Below are 16,933 nucleotides of genomic sequence, written 5' to 3' on the forward strand. Positions count from 1 at the left end.
GATTCACGCCACTCCATTTATTCCATCCAAGAATTCCTGAACACCAAAGACACGAAGTTAGAAGAGGATGGAATAATGATGTCCTTTGACATAACAGCCCTGTTCACATCCATTAACATCAACGTGGCCAAAGAAAACTGGAGACACTACTCGAAGAACCAAAGACACAAATACAGCACCAACTTCATCAGCAAAGATAGCACTATCCACCTCGTGTAACTGTGCCTTAACCACCCACTTCATATTCTGTAACAAGCCACAAACAAATCAACGAAACACCCATGAAACCACCAGTATCAGGATTCCTAGCAGAAGCAATAATGCAGAGTCTCAAACCAACAGCCCTTCCAACGATCCAAACCAAACTTTGTGTCCGCCACAGTGATGACACTTTTGTCATCAAAAAATGAAGTAAATTAGAGGAAACCTGCAACACCATCAACAATATCCTTACTGGCATAAAATTCACAAAAGAGGAGAACAACAACAAAGTGCCATTTCGAGATGTCACAGTAGAGCGAACAGTCAATGGTAAATTCAAAACAGCGTCTACAGGAAAACAACACACACGAACCAAGTACTTAGCTACAGAAGCAATGATCCCTACACATAAAAACAAGCCTGAATCAGGACACTATTTCAACGAGGCAATACACAATGCAGTAGCCAGTAACGACGAAGACCAATAAGGAACTGTACAGCGCATTTAAGGAGAATGGGTAGGCAAAAGATGCACTGAGAAATACTTCCCTGACCGGGAATCGAACCCGGGCTGCAGCGGTGAAAGCGCCAAATCCTAACCACTAGACCACCAGGGAGACAGCACTGCTCCCTCACAGCTCTAATGTAAATTGCTTCCCTGCCCGGAAATCGAACCTGGGCCACGATCGTGACAAGGCTTCCACCAATGTCATTGCTTGTATCCATTGCTCCCGATGCCGTCTCCTCTGCATTGGGGAGACTGGAGACTCCTCGCAGAGTCAAGTCACAGCGCTTGAGGGAACATCTCCAGGACACCCGCAGCAATCAACCCCATCACCCTCTCAACTCCCCCTCCCACTCTGCCGAGGACATGCAGGTCCTGGGCCTCCTCCATCGCCGCTCACTCCCCACCCGATGCCTGAAGGAAGAACGCCCCACCTTTCGCCTCGGATAAATTCAACCCCAGGACATCAATGTGGACTTCACCAGTTTCCTCATTTCCCCTCCCCCCACCTTACCTCAGTTCCAACCTTCCAGCTCAGCGCTGTCCTCATGACCTGTCCTACCTGCCAATCTCCCTTCTCAACTGTTCGCTCCACCCTCCTCTCTGACCTGTCACCTCCATCCTCACCCCAATTCACCTATTGTACTCTTTGCTACCTTCGACCCAGCACCCCCCAATTTATCTCGCCATCCCTGGAAGCGTCCTGCCTCTATTCCTGATGAAAGGCTTAAGCCCGAAATGTCGATTTTCCTGCTCCTCGGAAGCTGTCTGACCTGCTGTGCCTTTCCAGTAACACTCTGAACTAAACTCTGGTTTCCAGCATCTGCAGTGCCCACTTTTGCCTACCCAATAAACCCAGTGTGACGATTTCACATCAACAAACTGACACGAGCAGACACAACGTGTGCAGAAACCCTAGCCACATTACTTTACATGAAAGACATCTGTGAAATGATTTCCAGATAACTCAACCCTCTCAGCATTAAACAACGGCTAGTGAACCTTAAATACCCTATACAAACAACCCGCAAACGAATGTTATTTACAAAATACCATACAAGGAAATAGATGAACTCTGCCGCACAGTTCTCTGTGGCAAGAAATGCTGGGATGAGATAAGGAAGATTTTTTCAGCCAAAACGAATCGGCACTAACTGGACAGCCATTTAAAATCAACGCTGTCAGGCCAGGATGGAAGACCGGAAGGGATAATCAGTTTTCTTATTTCCTGAAGATTTACAAAGCTGAGACTGGGTTTTGGTGTTTGTTCCCTTTCCACTCCCAGGAGCCGCAGTGGTTGGGGCGGTGAGTTGGGGAAAGTGAAATGTGCCCGTGAGCAGCGTGTGGGGCTCTTTCAGCTTCCCCTCCTCTGACAGCGCTGTGACGTGACTTTGATGTTCTCAGGGACACTGACTGACGCGAGACAGTGAAAAGAGTTTCGTTCCTGCAGATCAGGAATTCAAACGGTATGCCGGCTTCAGGACAATGAGAAAGATTAATTGGGGTGTGTGAAGAAGCTGTGAGCTGCATTTCAAACAGGTAGGTGGAGTCAGATGCGTCATCCATTGCGCCCCTGGCACTGTGCGTACCTGACGCCGCCATGCTGCAGAGTTCTGACGTTATACGGACATGCGCAGCAATGGGAACATTCACAAGGTGAACAGCCAAAGATAATCACCGTCACTGCTTCCCTTCCATCGACCCAACTTTGTGAAGCAGTATCTTTCACTGGCAAATAAAACACCTTTGTCCTCAGGTGCCTGCCTCATTTCGACCACGACTTCACGCCCCTCACTGTTCTCGTCTCATTTCCAAACACTTGGCTCATAGCCTCAAAAGCAGCTCTGGAGATATCTGCTTGTTCCACCCTGACAGGCAGTGGGTTGCAGATTCCCGATCAGTCCCAATGTGATTGAAATATTTCAACCCCTCCACTGATTTGCATCTTTAAAAAAAACGTGGAACAATCTCCCTTTCTTTCTGACGGTAGTTCTCAACTGTCGTCGGCAGGGTTCACACCTGCGTGGGGAACCCGCAATGTATTTCATATCCATCGCATTCACCACTCGGCCCACCAATACAGAACCACACTGACAGCTTCATTTCCCAGGTCTCTCTGCCTGTGGAGCTGAGAAAGAGTAAATCATTGCAGAGTTTGTTTGAATCCAATCACTTCACAGTTTTCGAAAGGGTTAAATATCTGCAAATGGCGATTCTGGGTGTTTCATCCCGAAAGATGAAATGGACGTTCAGTTAAAAACAAAACCAGAAATTGCAGGAGCAACTCAGCAGGTCAGGCAGCATCTGTAGAAAGAGAATCAGAGACAACATTTGGGAACTTTTTTTTCCTCATCCAGGAACATCCAAAACTACTGAGTTGCTCCAGCAGTTTCGCTTTCTGTCTCGGACTGTCAGCATCCGCATTCCTTTACGTTAGAAATTCAATCAATTCAGAAACCCCTTTGTGCTTCCTCAGTGGAAAAGATTTCCGTTTGGGAAACATTTTCCTGACACCATTAAAAACGCGCATCTTTGCAGCCCAGAAAGCGGTTGGAGCGTGAACAACAAACGCTCCGCCTCTGAGTGGTCTCGAACCACCAACCTTCCGGTTAACAGCCGAACGCGCTGACCAATGGCGCCACAGAGACAGGTCCGCCCATCGCCCGCACAGTCTCGTTGAGGAAGCTATTATTCAATTCATAATTTAACCTTCCCGCCCAGAATTACCATTGTCTTCTATCAGTTCAAACACAGCGAATACTGCAGAAAGCCAACGGGTCGAGCTGCATCCGTGGAAAGGTAAACAGAGCCGACGTTTTGAGTGTGCTACGGTTTTTGTTCAGAACTCAGTGTTTTGCCTCTTCCCGAAGTTGGTCCAGGTCTGTATCTCAATTGGCAAACACATGGCAAGTGTAGTGCCGCAATGTGAAGTTATAGCCTTGGCTGTTTAAAAAAAAAGCAGTGCATTGTTTAAATGGTGATATATTGGAATGTGGAGAAAGTGAGGACTAGAGGTGAAAGTCGAAAAATGTGGCACTGGAAAAGCAGAACAGGTCAGCTGAGGAGCAGGACAGTGAACGTTTCGGGCACAAGCCCTTTATCAGGAATGATGTATGGATGTATAAAGGGGTCTCAGAGTCCCTCCATTCCAGTCAATGCCAGTTGTCGGGCAGATGCAGCAGGCAATGAGCGAGGCAAGTGGTATATTACGAAGAGGAATTCAGTTCAGAAGTGGGGTCATTGAACATATTCAAGGCTAAATTCATCTGAGTTTTGAACAACAAAGAAGTGGATGGTTATGGGGGGAGGTAAGAAAATGGTTTTAAGACCAGTACAGGTCAGTCACAGAGTATGACAGCACTGAACAGACCCTTCATCCAACTCGTCCATGCTGAGTATGTTCTCAAACTAAACTCGTCCCACCTACCAGTGTTTGCCCATAAACCTTCGAACCTTTCATATTCATGGACGTATTCAAACGTTGTAACTGTGCGTATATAAAATCATGAGGGGTATGGATAGGATAAATAGACAAAGTCTTTTTCCCTGGGGTGGGGGAGTCCAGAACGAGAGGGCATGGGTTTAGCGTTAGAGGGGAAAGATACAAAAGAGATCTAAGGGGCAATGTTTTCACGCAGAGGATTGTACGTTTATTGAATGAACTGCCAGAGGAAGTGGTGAAGTCTAGTACGATTGCAACATTTAAAAGGCATTTGGTTAGGTGTATGAATAGGAAGGGTTTGGAGGGATATGGGGCCGTGCGCTGTCAGGTGGGACTAGATTGTTTTGGGATAGTTGGTCGGCATGGACAAGTTGGACCAAACAGTCTGTTTCTGTGCTGTACATCTCTATGACTCTATGACTTCTTCTGGACATTCATTCTGCACTCAGACCACTCTCTTAAAAAACGATCCTTGTCCTGTCTTTATAAAATCTTTCTCTACTCACCTCAAAATATTTGCTCCCTGATCCTGAAAACCCCAGCTGAGGGAAAGAACACCTGCTGTTCACCTCATCCGTACCCCTCATGATTTTATAATCCTCTATATGCAGTGTTTAGGGGCTCATTGAAATAATGTCCTGATGCAGCTTCGTTTGTGGGTGTTGGGATGTTTGCTTCTGTGGTTAAGCACTTGGTTTGCGTGTGTTGTTTTTCTGTAGACGCAAGTTTGAAGTTCACTGTTGACTGTTCGCTCTACTGTGACATCTAAGAATGGCACTTTGTTGTTGTTCTCCTCCTCTTCAAACCAGGAGCCCCCCTCAGGCCTTAGTCTCACTACTTGGAACACCAACATACAGACTCATCAAAGGCCTCCACTGACGTTTAAAACACCAAGTCGAAGATTCACGCCACTCCATTTATTCCATCCAAGAATTCCTGAACACCAAAGAACTAAGTTAGAAGAGTATGGAATAATGATGTCCTTTGACATAACAGCCCTGTTCACATACATTAACATCAACGTGGCCAAAGAAAACTGGAACACTACTCGAAGAACCAAAGACATAAACACAGCACCAACTTCATCAGCAAAGATAGCACTATCCAGCTCGTGGAACTGTGCCTTAACCACCCACTTCATATTCAGTAACAAGCCCTACAAACAAATAAACGAAACACCCATGAAACCACCAGTATCAGGATTCCTAGCAGAAGCAATAATGCAGAGTCTCAAACCAACAGCCCTTCAAACGATCCGACTCAAACTTTGTTGTCCGCCACAGTGATGACACTTTTGTCATCAAAAAATGAAGGAAATTAGAGGAAACCTACAACACCATCAACAATATCATTACTGGCATAAAATTCACAAAAGAGGAGAACAACAACAAAGTGCCATTTCGAGATGTCACAGTAGAGCGAACAGTCAATGGTAAATTCAAAACAGCGTCTACAGGAAAACAACACACACGAACCAAGTACTTAGCTACAGAAGCAATGATCCCTCCACATACAAACAAGCCTGAATCAGGACACTATTTCAACGAGGAACGACACACTGCAGTAGCCAGTAACGACGAAGACCAAGAAGGAACTGTACAGCGCATTTAAGGAGAATGGGTCGGCAAAAGATCCACGGAGAAACACTTCCCTGACCGGGAATCGAACGCGGGCCGCAGCGGTGAAAGCGCCGAATCCTAACCACTAGACCACCAGGGAAACAGCAGCACTCCCTCACAGCCCTATTGTATATTGCTTCCCTGCCCGGAAATCGAACCTGGGCCACGATCGTGAGAAGGCTTCCACCAATGTCATTGCTTGTATCCATTGCTCCCGATGCGGTCTCCTCTACATTGGGGAGACTGGAGACTCCTCGCAGAGTCAATCACAGCGCTTGAGGGAACATCTCCAGGACACCCGCAGCAATCACCCTCTCAACTCCCCCTCCCACTCTGCCGAGGACACGCAGGTCCTGGGCCTCCTCCATCGCCGCTCACTCCCCACCCGATGCCTGAAGGAAGAACGCCCCATCTTTCACCTCGGATAAATTCAACCCCAGGACATCAATGTGGACTTCACCAGTTTCCTCATTTCCCCTCCCCCCACCTTACCTCAGTTCCAACCTTCCAGCTCAGCGCTGTCCTCATGACCTGTCCTCCCTGCCAATCTCCCTTCTCAACTGTCCGCTCCACCCTCCTCTCTGACCTGTCACCTCCATCCCCACCCCCATTCACCTATTGTACTCTTCGCTACCTTCGGCCCAGCACCCCCCCCCCCCACCCCCAATTTATCTCGTCATCCCTGGAAGCGTCCTGCCTCTATTCCTGATGAAGGGATTTTGCCCGAAACGTCGGTTTTCCTGCTCCTCGGAAGCTGTCTGACCTGCTGTGCTTTTCCAGCACCACTCTGATCAAAACTTTGGTTGCCAGCATCTGCAGTGCTCACTTTTGCCGACCCAATAAACCCAGTGTGACGATTTCACATCAACAAACTGACACTAGCAGACACAAGGTCTGCAGAAACCCTAGCCACATCACTTTACAAAAAAGACATCTGTGAAATGATGTCCAGAAAACTCAACCCTCTCAGCATGAATCAACAGCTAGTGAACCTTAAATACAAACAACCCGCGAACGAATGTTATTTACAAAATACCATACAAGGAAATATATACATGAACTCTGCCGCACAGTTCTCTGTGGCAAGAAATGCTGGGATGAGATAAGGAAGATTTTTTTCAGCCAAAACGAATCGGCACTAACTGGACAGCCATTTAAAATCAACGCTGTCAGGCCAGGATGGAAGATTGGAAGGGATAATCAGTTTTCTTATTTCCTGAAGATTTACAAAGCTGAGACTGGGTTTTGGTGATTGTTCCCTTTCCACTCCCAGGAGCCGCAGTGGTTGGGGCAGTGAGTTGGGGAAAGTGAAATGTGCCCGTGAGCAGCGTGTGGGGCTCTTTCAGCTTCCCCTCCTCTGACAGCGCTGTGACGTGAGTCTGATGTTCTCAGGGACACTTCCTGACGCGAGACAGTGAAAAGAGTCTCGTTCCTGCAGATCAGGAATTCAAACCTTATACCGGCTTCAGGACAATGAGAAAGATTAATTGGGGTGTGTGAAGAAGCTGTGAGCTGCATTTCAAACAGGGAGGTGGAGTCAGATGCGTCATCCATTGCGCCCCTGGCACTGTGCGGACCTGACGCCGCCATGCTGCAGAGTTCTGACGTTATACGGACATGCGCAGCAATGGGAACATTCACAAGGTGAACAGCCAAAGATCATCATCGTCACTGCTTCCCTTCCATTGTACCAAATTTGTGAAGCAGTATCTTTCACTGGCAAATAAAACACCTTTGTCCTCAGGTGTCTGCCTCATTTCGACCACGACTTCACGCCCCTCACTGTTCTCGTCTCATTTCCAAACACTTGGCTAATATCCTCAAAAGCAGCTCTGCGGGTATTTGCTTGTTCCACCCTGACAGGCAGTGGGTTGCAGATTCCCGATCAGTCCCAATGTGATTGAAATATTTCAACCCCTCCACTGATTTGCATCTTTAAAAAAAACGTGGAGCAATCTCCCTTTCTTTTTGACGACAGTTCTCAACTGTAGTCGGCAGGGTTCACACCTGCGTGGGGAAACCGCAATGGATTTCATGTCCATCGCATTCACCACTCGGCCCACGAATACAGAACCACCCTGACAGCTTCATTTCCCAGGTCTCTCTGCCTGTGGAGCTGAGAAAGAGTGAATCATTGCAGAGTTTGTTTAAATACAATCACTTCACAGGTTTCGAAAGGGTTAAATATCTGCAAATGGCGGGTCTGGGTGTTTCATCCCGAAGGATGAAATGGACGTTCAGTTAAAAACAAAACCAGAAATTGCAGGAGCAACCCAGCAGGTCAGGCAGCATCTGTAGAAAGAGAATCAGAGACAACATTTCAGAACTTTTTTTTCCCTCATCCAGGTACAGCCAAACCTCCTGAGTTGCTCCAGCAGTTTCGCTTTCTGTCTCGGACTGTAAGCATCCGCAGTCCTTTACGTGAGAAATTCAATCAATTCAGAAACACCTTTGTGCTTCCTCAGTGGAAAAGATTTCCGTTTGGGAAACATTTTGCTGACACCATTAAAACGCGCATCTTGGCAGCCAAGAAAGCAGTTGGAGCGAGAACAACAAACGCACCGTCTCGGGCTGGTCTCGAACTAACAACCTCCCGTTTAGTAGCCGAACGCGCTGACCAGTTGCGCCACAGAGACAGGCCCAGGCCTTGCTGCACAGTCTCATTGAGGAAGTTACTATTCAATTCATAATTCAACCTGCCCCGCACAGAAGTACCATTGTCAAAGCACTGATAACATGGTAGTCTGGTGTCAGCTCGGATTACAGGTCCTGATTTCTCTGTCCTCTGGTCCCCCTGTTCCCACAGAGTAAAATGTTGTCTGTTCTCAGCTCTACTCGAATTCTGCTGAATCTTTGACCCCCTTTTACACCTTCTGGAGCAATAAAATATTCTGAGCCTCCAGGAAATGACACCTTATTTTTTCCCCCTCCTGATTTTAAAAATCTCTATAAAGTTATCTGTCAACTTGCTAGGCTTCGTTGGAAAAATGTCCCAGCTTCTTCTTCACTCAAACCCTCCATTCCCAGCAGCACGCTGGTAAAGTAGGGAATAGGGATTTGTATCAAATCACATAAATGTACTGTCTGAAAAAATCTGGCTGTGTTCTTGCCTGAGATATTGAGAGTCCCTGGTGTAAGTAATTACGAATGCAATTATTTTGGTCACAGAATTGAACAATCATTTTGCAACAAAGGGGTCGACTCTGATAAGGAGGTAGTGGTCATTTCTAGGGGAAGTGAACAGTTTGTAGATCAGGGAGATGAAGTTCCAGACACTTGGGAAAGGTAAGAAATGACTGTGATAAATAAGACAAAGAACTGTGGATGCTGGAAAACTGAAACAAAAACTGACAACACTGGAAAAACTCAGCAGGACTGGAAGCATATGTGGAGAAAAAGCAGAGTTAAGGTTTCCAGTCCAACAACTCCTCTTCAGGATTCTGAAATAGTTTGTGAGAACCTCTTAAGACTACTGCTCCGCTTTAAGACCATAATACACAGGAGCAGCATGAGGCCATTTGGCCCATCGAGTCTACTCCACCAGTCGATCATGGCTGATATATTTCTCCATCCCATTCTGCTGCCCTCTCCTCATAACCCTTGACCCCTTACTAATCAAGAACCTATCTCTGTCTTAAATGCCCTCAATGACTTGGCATCCTCAACCCTTCTCCTAGTGGAAACATCATCTCCACATCCACTCTATCCGGTCATAGAGTGGCACAGCGCTGCCTGACCCACTGTGATCTTCAGCATTTGTTGTTTTCAGGAAGGATTCCAGCATCTACAACAACGCGCTTCTAAATTTTGTACCCAGTTGGTTAGCTCTCCCTGGATCCCGTGAGATTTAACCTTACTCAACAATCCACTGTGTGGTACAATTAACAAAGTTCCCAGGCCCCACCTCCTTTTGCAGACGTAAGTAGCACGATGGATCAGTGGTTAGCACTGCTGCCTTACCGCACCAAGCACCAGCGTTCGATTCCAGCCTTGGGGCGACTGTCTGTGTGGAGTTTGCACATTCTCCCTGCCGTGTCTGCGTGGGTTTCCTCCGGCTGCTCTGGTTTCCTCCCAAAGTCTAACGATGTGCGGTTTCGGGAGAAGTGACCATACTAAATGGGCCCAGAGTGTGCAGTAAGTGTAGTGTAGTGTAATGGGATAGGGGAAATTGTATGCATGGGTTACACTTTGGATGGTCTGTGTGGACTTGTTTGGCTGAATGGCGTGTTTCCACATTGTAGGAATTCTACGTGGCATTCACCCAACTCCAGAGTCTCAGCACTCTTGGCTTTTCCCATGGACAGTGTTGGGGAGGGAAACAATGTTTTACACGGGAGGGAGGTTCAGCGAGTGTGAAGCTAAAAGTACGCGCAGTGCATTACTTGAGCTGTTTTCCCCGGTATACCAGAGGCTGAGGGGTGACCTTACAGACGTTTATAGAGTCATGCGAGGCATGGATAGGTTAAATAGACAAAGTCATTTCCCAGGGATGGGAGAAGTCCAGAACAGGAGGGTAGTATGTTTGGCGTGAGAGAGGCAAGTGTAAGGCATGATCTGCCGGAGGAAGTAGTGGATGTTTTCCAATTATAACATTTAAAAGGCGTCTGGATGGATATATGAATAGGAAGAGTTCAGAGGGATATGGGCCAAGTGCTGGTAAATGAGACGAGATTAATTTAGGCTCTCTGGTCGGCACGGATGAGTTGGACTGAAGGACCTGTTTTTGTGCTGTGTATCTCAATGACTCTGGCTTGCTCGTAATGTTTGCCATGCCTGTATGTTCAGTTTCTGTCTGGTGTCGGTGCCAATGCCTTGATATCTCATTTCCTCCACCTCACCAGATGTTAACCATTCCGTGTCTGGTTGTTTCTCAAGAAGCTGCATTGAAGGTTCATCCTGAATTGGTACTTTTTTTGCTTCCCAAAATCAGACTTACTCACTCCTACATATCGTGAAAGATACTAACTTTCAGGTGGAGGTATCCAAAATTCAGAGGTGTCTGTCTTGATGTTTTCACTTTTCGGTCTCTGTAAGATCCTGAATCAGTGCCATGGGGAGAATTAGTTTGAGCGGAGTGAGAATAGAGGGGTGAGAGGGGGTGGGATGGTGCTTTCAATTTTGTGGGAAAAGAAAAGAATGTTCTGCGTAAAGTAGAATTGCTTGTTTGGAATTTCTAACCTGGACTGACAGTGATGAGTTTTGTAATCTCTTTTTACAGATTATTTGAAGATCTGAAGACGGAAGTTTCAATATCAATAGCTGAAGGGCTTTGCCTGAAACATTGACTCGACTGCTCCTGGGATGCTGCCTGATCTGTTGTGATTTTCCAGCATTGCACTTTGACTCTGACTCTCCAGTATTTGCTGTCCTCAATTTCACGTCAATGTCTGACAGTCACTGAATCCATCGGGACTATAACAATTTTCGACCATGATTCTGTGAGAAGGAACCAAGCGTTTTAGTTCCTGTTTCAGTACGTTTTCAGCATCAGTGAGACTGGAAGAGAGACCCGACTGTTGCAGCACTTTGATTGTGGAGCCAGTAAATGTTATACAGACTGGGAAGAGGAATTCACGGCAGAGAGGTACTGTACACGCGTTTGTGTGCAGGTGAAGCTTCGGTCATGGAGAAACCTAAGGAATCCCGTCCCGTGGAGAAACCGTGGAAGTGTGGCGACTGTGGGAAAGGCTTCCGTTTCCCATCTGACCTGGAGACTCATGGGCGCAGTCGCACCGGGGAGAGACTGTTCTCCTGCTCTGAGTGCTGAAAGGGCTTCAGCAATTCCACCCGCCTGCTGAGCCATCAGCGGGTCCACATTAGGGAGAGACCCTTCAGCTGCCCTGAGTGCGGGAAGACCTTCAGCATTTCCTCTGTCCTGCAGAGGTACCAGCGGGTCACACAAGCGAGAGGCCATTCTCCTGCCCCGAATGCGGGAAGGCCTTCAGCTATTCCTCCGTCCTGCTGACCCACTGCCGGGTCCACATATTGGAGAAGCCCTTCAGCTGCTCCAAGTGCGGGAAGGCCTTCAACGATACCTCTGCCCTGCTGAGGCACCAGCGGGTCCACACCGGGGAGAGCCCGTTCTCCTGCCTCAAGTGCGGGAAGGGCTTTAACCAGGCATCCCACCTTCGGGTCCATACCGGGGAGAGGCCCTTCCCCTGCCCAGAGTGCGGGCAGGCCTTCAGCAATTCCTCCCACCTGCTGAGGCACAGGCGGGGACCATACCGGGGAGAGGCCGTTCACCTGCCCCGAGTGCAGGCGGAGGTTCTCATCATTCTGCACCTTGCAGAAGCACCAGTGGGCACACCAGTGCTCCCAACAATCTGATTCTGCTGGTGAAACTGCTGTGGGTCACTGCCAGGACTGAACCCCTGCCCATTCTGACAGTGCTTATAGCGGGAGAGTCGGTCGGATTTTTTTGTTTTATGCCGTCGTGCTCCCAACCCCCGCAACTTTGCTTCCAGTGGGCACTGCTGCTCGTTGAGACCAGGAGCTGTTCTCTCTAGTGTTTTCTGTCCAGTTAAAGAATTATTGGCTCTGTCTGGAAACGAGCCCCAGTCTGTAAGAAATAGCTGAATACTTCAGGGTGTCCATTCACATTCAGCAGTGACTTTGAAATTAAATTTACGGTTATGTGCCTGTGAACAACTCATCATCGAAGAATTGCCCAACGGCTTGGCAATCCATTGTTGGGAATTGATTGCTTCAATTGATAATTTTAAAAATTCTCTTCCTTAATTTACCCCTTAATTTTGTGTCTATGGGATGGTGGAGGACTTGATCATAAGGCTTAAATCATCGCTATTAACTGGATTATCTAGTTTAACTTTGCCCTAGTAAATTTGCGGTATTCATAATTGTTTGTTCTTGTTTAAATTATAATTCTGGTGTGCAAGATCTGTTAATCAAGTGTGGCCCTCTTTATGAAACTGCTGTGGGTCACTCCCAGGACTCAGTCCCTGTGCATTCTGACAGCGTGTTTGTGCAGTGGGAGAGTCAGTGGGCTTTTTTGTTTTATGCCCTTGCCCCACCCTGCCCCGCCGCCAACTTTGCTTCCATTGGGCGTTGCTGCTTGTTGAGCCCAGGAGCTGTTCTCTCGAGATTCTACTGTCCAGTTAAAGAATTGTTGGCTCTTTCTGGGAATGAGTCCCAGCCTGTAAGAAATGACTGAATACTTTGGGGTGTCTCGTCACATTCAGCAGTGACTTTTAAATTGGATTTACAGTTACGTGTCTGTGAAAAACTCATAGTCCAAGTATTGCACAAAGGCTTGGCAATACATTGTTGGAAACTGTTTGTTTGAATTGGTAAGTTTTTTAAAAAAATTCTTTCTTAATTTGCCGCTGAAATTTCTATTTCTGAGATGATGGGGGACTTGATCAAAGGGTTTAATTCATTGCTATTAATTAGATTATCTACTTAACTTTGGCCGAGAAAAGTTGCCGTATTTATAATTGTTGGTTTTTGTTTAAATTATAATGTTGATGTGCAAGATCTGTTCTTCATCAAGTCTGGTTAGGAACAGTTGAGAAATTGAGGGACATTGCATGTTTTAATTTCACTGTGTTGTGAATCTGGTGAGAGTGACATTCATTTGTATTTGGTTGCTTACCCTGGGTTGGAATGTCTTTCACCCCAACTATTCACTATGGGAGTGAGTTCCACAGTCTCACCACACTCTGAGGTTTTTCATGAAATCCTTAGTACAGAATTGGAAGGGAAAATGTTGACGAGGGCAGAATATAGGGTCTTAACTGCAAAAGCCAGGAAGTCATTCGACAAAGTAAAACCATGACAATGTAGGGACAAATAAGGAACTTTGACAGCAATGAAGAGGTCACACGTCAGATTTCAAGATAATGGTCGTGACAAAAAGAAAAAGTACTCTGCTGATATTGGATATTGTAATTAAGCAAGTTTCGAGATGCTGCAGTTGGTTGAACATGATGACGTAAGAGATGAAATAACCAAAACCACGAATGTAATTTGATGCCGGTAACCATAAAGCAAGTGTATACTATTGATTGATAGAGGTCAATTGCGTGCAAGTAGGCCATTCAGCCCATCGAGTCAACATTGACTGACCGTCCCACCCAAAACCAGTTCGTTACTCTATCTCTGTAACACTGCAGCTCCCATGGTCAATCTACACTCACCTTCACATCCTTTGGACTGGGGTAGGAGGCCAGAGCACCAGAGGAAACCAACGCAGACACAAGGGGAGAATGTGCAAACTCCTCACAAAGAGTCGGCCCGAGGGTGGGTTCAAACTCAGATCACTGATGCCGTGAGGCAGCAGTGCTAACCACCGTGCCACCACCACATGCTGCTCTCTAATGAAGTGAATTTCAAAGACTTGGGAATACTTGAGAGAAAAACAAAACTCTCCTATCTTAAATGAGAGGCTAGTCTCTGGCTAGAAATGAGTGGACATTACATTTACATTAAGGCCTCTCCAGATGTTATACAGCTTCATCAGATCATCTGTTTCTTCTAAACGCAAATTGATACAAGCCCAGCCTGACATCCCCTTGTCCCCGATTATAAGTTGAGTAAATCAGCGACCCTCGACCTCACTGGCATGACACAGGATGCCCTCAATCCAAGTTGACCTGAATTGTCTCACCTCTTGACGCCCACGCCACCATGTGGTCAGCCGCAACTCAGCCCTGAACGAGAGCAGAGGATTTGAATAGACAGCAGTGAGGTGGACATTGCATTCCCAGAGAATATTGTTCAAGTGAGAAAGTTGTTCAGCTCACATTCAGATCATTGCAGGGATCATATCTTCTCTCATTTAAATATCTTAGATCCCAATAACGGTCTAGTTTTGTTGTACATTGTGTGTGTTTTACCTGATTTTCTGTTGCTGTCATTCCCATTAGGGTGTGTGAATTCAGTACCAGATAATAGGCTCAGTTCTGAATTATCCTTGAGGATTGGTGTAGAACGTACTAAGTGTCAGTCATAATGGAAGAAGCTCTCCTGTTTATTTAACCCTTTGCTGTCATTGTCCAGGGACTGAATGAATGGGGAAGTGTAGAGGGAGTTTTACTCTATATCTAACCCAATGCTCTCTCTGTCTTGACAGTGTTTGTTGGGGACAGTGTTGAGGTAGCTTCACTTTCAATTTAAGAGTAGACGAAGCATTATTCTGATTGTAATCCCATGCTGTCCTTTTCCTGGGAGTGTGAGATGGCATCTGTAATTGAAGTGAATGCAGACTTGCTGTGGGAGTGGAGGGTACTTCTACCTGAGCACACCCATCTTTGAGATTGCTGTGCTAATCAAGACAATCTCAGACACCTTCATTCACTTTTCCAACCAACCACAGGGTGGTTAAGGATGGTATAAATGCAAGCATTGCCAGCGATGCCCACACCCCATGCATGAATAAATACTTTTTGTTTAAAAGTTACATTCACGTTCCAAACCCTCTAATGTATGATGACTTACATGGAAAATTCCTGTCAGTTTGGAATATCATTTTAAAACATAGGAATGTGTCAACCATGTAGAAATATAACAAGAACAACAAATGGAGAAGTTAACAGGTAATGAGCAGGACCAGAATGCTGAGTCAGTCTGACCTCCATGGCTGAGAGAGTTCTCCCAAATGTTGAAGTTACACCAGTGCCTTTTACTCTTGCAGCTTGCCAAAAGTTTGTCCCCGATGTAAGATCATTCAATAACCCGAAGAACTAACTGTTTTTATCTCCATAGCTGCTGCCAGACCTGCTGAGTAATTCCAGCCCTTCTGCTTTATTCTTTTATCGGATTTGAGCTTCCCTAAGTCAATGTAATAAAGAACTGCAATGCTGGAGATCTGAAACACAAAAATGCACCAATTGCTGGAGAAACTCAATATGACTAGAAGCACAAGTGGAGAGAGAAGCAGAGTTAGCATTTCAAGTGCTGTGACCCTTCTTCACAACTGTTCTGGACTCAGGCCAGGATATTGACTCTGTTTCTTTCTCTCTCTCTCTCCACCGGTGTTGCCAGACTGGCTGAGTTTCTCCAGCAATTTCTGTTCTGACACTTGAACAAGGTTGATGTTTGTTATCCATCCTTAAGTGCAAGGTGTCTTGCTTATGCCAATTCAGAGGGCAATTTAAGAGTCAACCACATTGCTGTGTGTCTGGAGTCACATGTAAGCCAGACCAGGTAAGCATGGCAGTTTCCCTCCTGAAAGGACATTGGTGAACATGGGCTTTTATGACAATTGACGTCAGTGCCATCGATACCATACTGAGACTAATTTTGTGTTCCCCATTTATGATTTGAATTATTCACATCTCACCTCTTGCTGTGGTGGGATTTGAACTCATGTTCCCTGGATTACTCATCCTGTGACATTATGTCCACACTGTTGTTTCCCATCCTTTGCTATTTTGTGTTTGCTCTTTATGTCTTAGTCCTCAGATGTTTGGGAAATTGAACCTGTTTAAAAGATTGCCCTAAACCTGCCCCTTTGACCAAGTCTTTGGCCACCTGTCCTAATCTGTGCTCCACTCTTGTGATTTTTAAAGGAATTCTCATTATGTTCACGCGAAGCACTTTGAGATAGTTAACTGTACCACAGGTATTATTTGAATGCAGCTTGTATCCCTATCTTAATATCTGAAAATAGAGGGTCATATTTTAAAAGTAGAAGACAAAAATGAGGATGATTTTTCTTTCTTTCTGATGGTTGTGTGTCTTCCTCAAAAGGCAGTGAATTCAAAATCTTTAAGGCAGATGTAGACAGGTTCTTGCTAACCAAGTGGGTGACAGATTGTCGGGGATGTGGAGGAATGTAGAGCTGAGGTTGTATTCAGATCAGCCATGATCTTATTGAATGTTGCAGCAGGCTCGTAGGGCCGAGTGGCCTACTCCCGCCCTTTGTATCAAGCAGTCTGTGTCTCCCCTCTTATAGCTATGAACTGGATAATTCCTTTCCAATATTGCTCCTTGCAGACAGTTAAGTGAACACCAGGTGGTCTCCTATTGGGAGCAGGCATATTGTAGGAATTGCAATATTTCTTGTGTTAATTTTGTTGCTTCTTACTCAGTATTGCTGAGAATCATCTAAATAAAACCCAAAACACTTCTATAATTATCGCAACAATGGAAGTGTTGGTTTGGATGTAACATTGTTGAATAAGCCATTCCCAGCTTTTCCAGAAT

At 46.0% G+C, this 16,933-nt stretch overlaps 1 protein-coding gene, 1 non-coding gene and 1 pseudogene across 2 annotated transcripts in view; 1 reads left to right on the plus strand and 2 right to left on the minus strand.

The window, feature by feature from the left end:
* Positions 1-16,933, plus strand: part of LOC148144900 (uncharacterized) — a 492,750-nt gene that overhangs the window by 67,037 nt on the left and 408,780 nt on the right. The window lies entirely within an intron of this gene.
* LOC148144901 (uncharacterized) overlaps positions 1-16,933 on the minus strand; it is a 64,091-nt pseudogene that overhangs the window by 30,077 nt on the left and 17,081 nt on the right.
* trnae-uuc (transfer RNA glutamic acid (anticodon UUC)) lies at positions 747-818 on the minus strand. Its single transcript has one exon. It is a non-coding gene; the product is annotated as a tRNA-Glu (tRNA).

The sequence above is a fragment of the Chiloscyllium plagiosum genome, unplaced genomic scaffold (genome assembly GCF_037043375.1).
Source record: "Chiloscyllium plagiosum isolate Xiang-an unplaced genomic scaffold, Cpla_swu_hap1 HiC_scaffold_27, whole genome shotgun sequence".
In the NCBI taxonomy this organism is placed as follows: Eukaryota; Metazoa; Chordata; class Chondrichthyes; order Orectolobiformes; family Hemiscylliidae; genus Chiloscyllium; species Chiloscyllium plagiosum.